Genomic DNA, 6,211 nt, shown 5'->3' with positions numbered 1-6,211 from the left:
AAAAAAAAAAAAAAAAAAAAAAAAAAAAAAAAAAAAAAAAAACCCGAGGAGCTGGCGGCCCCCGCCCGCGCGGCCCGTCCGGAGGCGACGCCCCTCGGGCGCCCCTGACCCCGCGGGCCGCGGCGGCTGCGGAGCCGGGTCCGGCCGTGCGGCGGGGCGCGGCCGCGGTCGTGCGGGGGCCGCCCCTCGGGACGGGCCGCGCGGGCGGGGGCCGCCAGCTCCTCGGGAAACCGAAACTGCTGTCCTGGCACGTCCGGCGCGCGGCCGGGGTGCTGCCCCCAGGGTGGCGGAGGGCGCCGGCCAAGGTCGCCCCTCCGTCCGGTCCTTGCCCCCGCCTGGTGCGCTCTCCGGGACGCTGCCCGCGGAGGCGGTGGGGCCCCTCCGGCCCTGCCGCCCCGCGCGCAGGGGTGCTGGAATCCGCCCCGTGAAGGAGTCGTGCGGGGGGAGGGCTGGAAGGCCCGCGGGGGGCAGTTCCCCGCGGGGACCGGCGGGGTGCTTCTCCCGGCCGCCCCCCTGTTGGAGGAAAATGCTCCGGGTCTGACTTGATGCTTGTCGAGGGGCCGCAGTGCGCTGCGCACGACCTGCCCTGTCGGTCTTGAGCCAAGCTTTGTCCGAACCCATCTTTACCTGCATCTTAAAATTGGGCGGCACATGACAGCTCGCGGGATTTTCCCCTTTGGATTAGCCTCGGGGACAGCCTTTGGAGGAGGCCTGCCTGCCTGTTGTTTCCACGTCAAAGATAAACGAGTTGACGCCAAAGTTACGGAGGTAGCTGGCGCTGGCACCTAGCGCTTGCCCGTGCGCTTCCCGTGTGAGACCGCCTGGAGGGGGAAACCTCGGGGGCTCGTGCGTGAAAGCAGAGAGGAGGACTAGAAGGGACAGCGAGAAAGCTGAGGGACCCCGCGGAGCTCGTTTTGGGATAAATCACGGAGTGCTGCTTGACGCGGTTGAGCACAGAGCCAGCCCGTGCAGGGGAGCTTGTTGCCCGGAGCAGCGAGGAATGGCAGAAGGGAAGGAGGCAGGAAGGCCTTCCGTGAGGCAGGAGGTAGGCTAGCACTTAACGTGTTGCCAAGGAGGAAATTGTAGGGGTGGCTGGTTGATGGCTCCGCACTTCTGCGCCGCACCTGCTTTGCCTCGCAGTCAGCTTCCAGGCGTGAGGATCTCATGCGGGCTGCATCCGGTGATCAGTGAGTTTCGCTGCCAGGCGCCCTGAGATGCGTTCGGTAGCCCTGGGACACGTCTGGCCAGGGGAGTATGCACCTGAAACCAAACATCCTCGAGGGTTAAATTGCTAAGGGATCGTGGGTAGGGAAGCACACCCATGAGGTCCTGGCTTGACAGTTTTCTTTTCCCTTTTTGGTGTTTGCGTTTCCTGGCCTGTGTTTTAAGATTTTGGGAAACAATGTTGCAAAACTTCGGGAAGAATTGAGTGGGGCATTGAAGGTGTCATGGGAAGGAAGGGAAGATGAGCTAGAAAGTGTTGGTGTTATTTAATGCTGCTTGTACTTTAGTCAGAATTTGTGGGAGCTGGCTACATTTGCTCTGAAATACTCACTTAAATATAAAAAAATCGCAAAAATCTGTGTCATGGAACAATTGGATTATCTGTGAGCATGTCCTGTGGGAACTTGCTGATAACGGTTTTGTTTGGTGGTGCGAGTGTGTGAGCTTGTGGGAAGTAGTGCCTAGGCATAAATAGACTCTGAAGAGACTGAGCGGACAGTTCACTTCCAATGTGACTCGTTTAGAAATCAACCTCTTTTTTTCCTTCCGTCTATCCATGGGTATTGGTTTGACCTGTTGTATTTAGCTAAAATCTTTCTTAAAATTAGTTTCCATTTCTACTCTACATGTGCAGCTATCCTACGAATTTAAACTTGCTTCATCACGCAAAAAAGTCCTTCCTACTTGGACTTCCTGCTTTTACTTTTTCTCTTTGATTTTGCTTCCTCATAGCCTGTTTTTACAGTTCCAGTGATCCCTTTATAATGTCAGTCAGATTATGTCTCTTTCACTCTTCTCAATACACTTACCCTGCTGCACATGCACTCTCCACTCCCGAGGCTCTCCGTGATCTTAAAAATACATTCCAGCCTTCCAGTTACTTGCAAGTCCCAGCAGGGCTGGCCCCTGGTTAACAGTGCAGTCGTATTTCTTACTTCTCTCTTCATTTGCCGTGCTCTTGCCACACTCACTTCCTTGCTGTTCCTTGTTACATTCCCAATGCTTCTACCTCTCCGTCTTTGTCCTTGCAGCTGCCTTGGCCTTAAACAGCCTTTCTCATTTTCTCCAGAGAGCTATGACTCATTTGGGTGTCTGTTCAGTTCTTACCACCTTTAGAGGTCTTCCTAATTACTTTCTTTAAGTTCCTTTACTGGAATATAAACCTCACGAGGGTGGAGACTTCCATTTTGTTCACTGCTGTATATCCCAGCTTGGAATCATACCTGTGGTTGAAGGAACGGTTGAGTTTATTGAGCATCATTTACCAGACATCAGCCAAGTTGCCTGGATACATCCTTAGTCTCTTGTCAAGTAAGCTGGCGGGACCAGCTTTTAATGTGCTCTGAATAACATTAGTCTCCTGGGAGCTCCCTAACCTACTTTCATTCTGCCCGTTTTAGTATTAGCAATTCAAGTGTAATGCTTGGGGGCTCAGTCTGCATTCAGACGAGGACTTGAACCCCCGTCTCGGCAACCTGTCACCATCGGCAAGCCAGTTAATTGCTCCCCGTCTCCGTTTCCTGTTTTAAAAGAGGGGCCATCTCTGTCCCTGAGTAGCTGAGGGGGATCAGAAGAACATTTCTAGCACAGTGCCTGGCATTTTGGCCCTCGCGTGTGCCCTTTTCTTAGTCTCCCCTTCGACCATGCTCTCCTTCCCTTCCTCGGTAACATGAAGGTGAAAGTTGGAAAAAATGTAATGGTTTACTAAACAGAAAAGTAATCGTGGACTTTTATTAGCTTACTGGAATTTGGTCGGGAAAATACCTCTGACAGTTCAAATACCAGGTGAGTACATTCCATATGCTGGACAATCACTGGCCAGTACAGTAGCCACTAGCCACATGTGGCTACTTGACTCTGAATTGAATAAAATTAAAAATTCAGTTCCTTGGTCACACTAGCCCAGTTTCAGTTGCTTTGTAGCTGTGTGCTTAGTGGTCCCCATACTAGCAGACAGTGCAGATCAACAGAACACTTGTATCATTCCAGAAAGTGCTGTTGGGTAGCACTGTTCCAGAAAATGCTTCATCAGTATAGGCTGGTAGAAAGAGGGAAAGAAGAAACTTTGCTCTCTTCAGTTTGCTTATTCCTTTGCTTGTTATTTCACTCATTCAACAAGTACCTGTCCCAGGCTTTTGACAATTATGTATTCTCTGGAGACCTCTTGACCACTACCCCTTTCTCTACCATTGCTTCCTTTTTTTCTGCCATTCCTTTTGTTCTCTTCTGTCACCAGTGGTACCTGTTCACTTTCTTCTTGAGGATTTTTTTTTTCCCCCACAAAGAAAGTTTATCCATTAACTGCAGTGACTGTGGATGTGCAGGAAGAGAGATGCAGGGTTCTGTCACTGGCAAGGCAAGTGAGAAGTTCCTAAGTGTTAGTCTCTCTTCTTGAATTGGAGTAGGCCAAAGATCTGGGGTATTTACCGAACTCTACCTAGTAAGGCACTGTGGGGTAGAGGAAGGGATGAGCCCGGAGTGGGAGGAGGGAGAAGTAGTGGTGGTTAAAACAAAGTAGCCAGACCTAGAACTTCTTCACAGGGAACTCTGCAGTCTGTGAGGGGAGGTGAAAAGCATGTGTATCAGAAACTGTACTGCAAGAGAGAAGGAGAAAAATGCTAGGAGTTACTTTGAAAATTCAGATGGGAAGAGGTTTTTTAGGAAAGTGGTGGGGAGAATGTTTTGGGTGCCAGGGAAGGCCTTTGCTGCAGGAGATTGTGTTTGACCTGTGATTTGGAAAATAGACCTCTTTTGGACATGGGGAGATGGGAGCGGAAAGAGATCACTCTTGTTGGTGGAAAGAATAGTGGGATATGAGGTTGGAAAAGTATGTTAAGGGGCAGATTATGAAGGGATTGTTTAAGCATTTGGGTTTTACTCTGTGGGCTGTGGAGTGAGGCTACTGAGTCATATCAGCCAAGGTAGTGACATGGGTAGAGTCGTTGGAGGCTTGTGGGCATGTCTACAGTGTAGAGGGTGGATCTGGGAGGAGGAGGCTGTCACAGTTGTGATGAGTTCTTTGGTAAGGAACGTTGGGCTGGTGACTGATAGGAGCAAGACTTACAGAAGGTGTAAAAGACAGGACTTTTGAAACCTGTTTACATGTTGACAAGAGAGATATCAAAGATGACTCAAGGGTTCTGGGTCTGGATGACTCAGATAATGGCTGGGAGGAGGAGAAACAGATTCGAGAACAAGTATTTGACCTCCTTTTTGGATATACTTTGCCATGACCAGTGGTTGTGTCTTAGCAGGGCAATTAGCATTTCCAGTCAGACCGGCATTTGGGTAAAAATTAGCTAGTTAACTAATATTTATGGAGTATCTCTTATGAAGTCAGCCCTATGCTCAGGGCTGTACAGAGTGAGGTTTTGAAGGATGTGTGTCATGCCACTGACTTATAGATAAGACTTCACAGCACTGGGTTACATTCAGGAAAGTGTATTTCATTTCTGTTGGGTGCAAGCTGCTGTGCCAGGGGTGACAGAGTGACCAAGACAGTCTCAGCCTTGATGGGACCTTGGAGCAGACAGGGGAGCCACAGTTTCTCAGAAAAGCATGTGTATTGTGCTTTTTATAGTCACAGATTTTGTCTTGCATTGGTGATCGATGGCACCACTGTCCAGCCACACTCTCAAGTCAGTGACCTGCATTCAGTCGCCAAACCTGTGGGGCCTGTGAAGCTAGCTCTCACGTGTGTTCTTTTCTGTCCACTGCCTTTCCAGATTCGGACTGGTGGCTGTCAACACGGAGAGCCCTGCACATTAGAGTCACCTGGGGAGCTTTTAAAAACCCAGATTTATGCATCACTCAGCTTCAGTGAAGAGCAACATATCCCACAAAACATTTTTTTTTTTCAAACTGAGCCATTATTGAATAAAACGTGGTTTTACTGAATCAGTTTTTTAAATAAATATGTTTGGTTTATTTATATATATGTATATGTAAATATATATCTGTCTATGTGTATGTAGATACAGAGATGCATAAAATAAGGTAATGTTTCCTACCTAAGGAAGGAGTCCTGGGTAGTAAATTTTATCTGTAACTAGAGTAAAAGGATTTTTTAAAGCAAACTTTGGTTAAACAATGGCTTTTGTACTTTGTCAAAGCACTCAAGTTATAACAATTACAATGGCTAGGTTTTTAAAAGGGCAAGAAGTCAAAATATGAAATATCTCTTAGCACCATCATATTTTTAATAATATCCAAATGGTGAGAGAGAGAAGCAGGAGGGTGCAGAGGGGCAGGGGTCCTGTGGCCCTAACTGATCCTTTGCATGTTCCAGATGGTATCGACCTTCTCTTTCCCTTTTCCTTTCCAGTAGGGCATGTTGTGAACCAGAGTTCTCAATAGTAAATATACCCACTTATTTCATATTCTCCATTAAACGGTCATCCTAGGGGCGCCTGGGTGGCTCAGTCGGTTGAGTGTCTGCCTTCGGCTCAGGTCCTGGTCTCAGGGTCCTGGGATCAAGCCCCTCATTGGGCTCTCTGCTTGGCGGGGAGTTGGCTTTCCCCTCTCCCTCTGCCCCTCTCCCCTGCTCCTACATGCATGTGCTCTCTCTCTGTCTCAGATGGATAAATAAAATCTTTAAAAAATAAAAAAAAATAAACGGTCGTCCTACATTTAGCACTCTTGATTGGTGAATGGATATGAACTACTGTGAAAGAAAAATTTTATTTTATTTTATTATGTTAATCACCATACATTACATCATTAGTGTTTGATGTAGTGTTCCATGATTCATTGCTTGCGTATGACACCCAGTGCTCCATTCAATACGTGCCCTCTTTAATACCCATCACCAGGCTAACCCGTCCCCCCACCCCCCTCCCCTCTAGAACCCTCAGTTTGTTTCTCAGAGTCCGTAGTCTCTCATGGTTCGTCTCCCCCTCCGATTCCCCCCCTTCATTTTTCCCTTCCTACTATCTTCTTCTTCTTTTTTTTTTTTTTTTTAACATATAACGTATTATTTGTTTCAGAG

This window comes from Callorhinus ursinus, unplaced genomic scaffold, assembly GCF_003265705.2.
Source record: "Callorhinus ursinus isolate GAN/ISIS: 27379988/994484 unplaced genomic scaffold, GSC_fseal_2.0 scaffold43, whole genome shotgun sequence".
NCBI lineage: Eukaryota > Metazoa > Chordata > Mammalia > Carnivora > Otariidae > Callorhinus > Callorhinus ursinus.
This window is presented reverse-complemented; position numbering follows the sequence as displayed.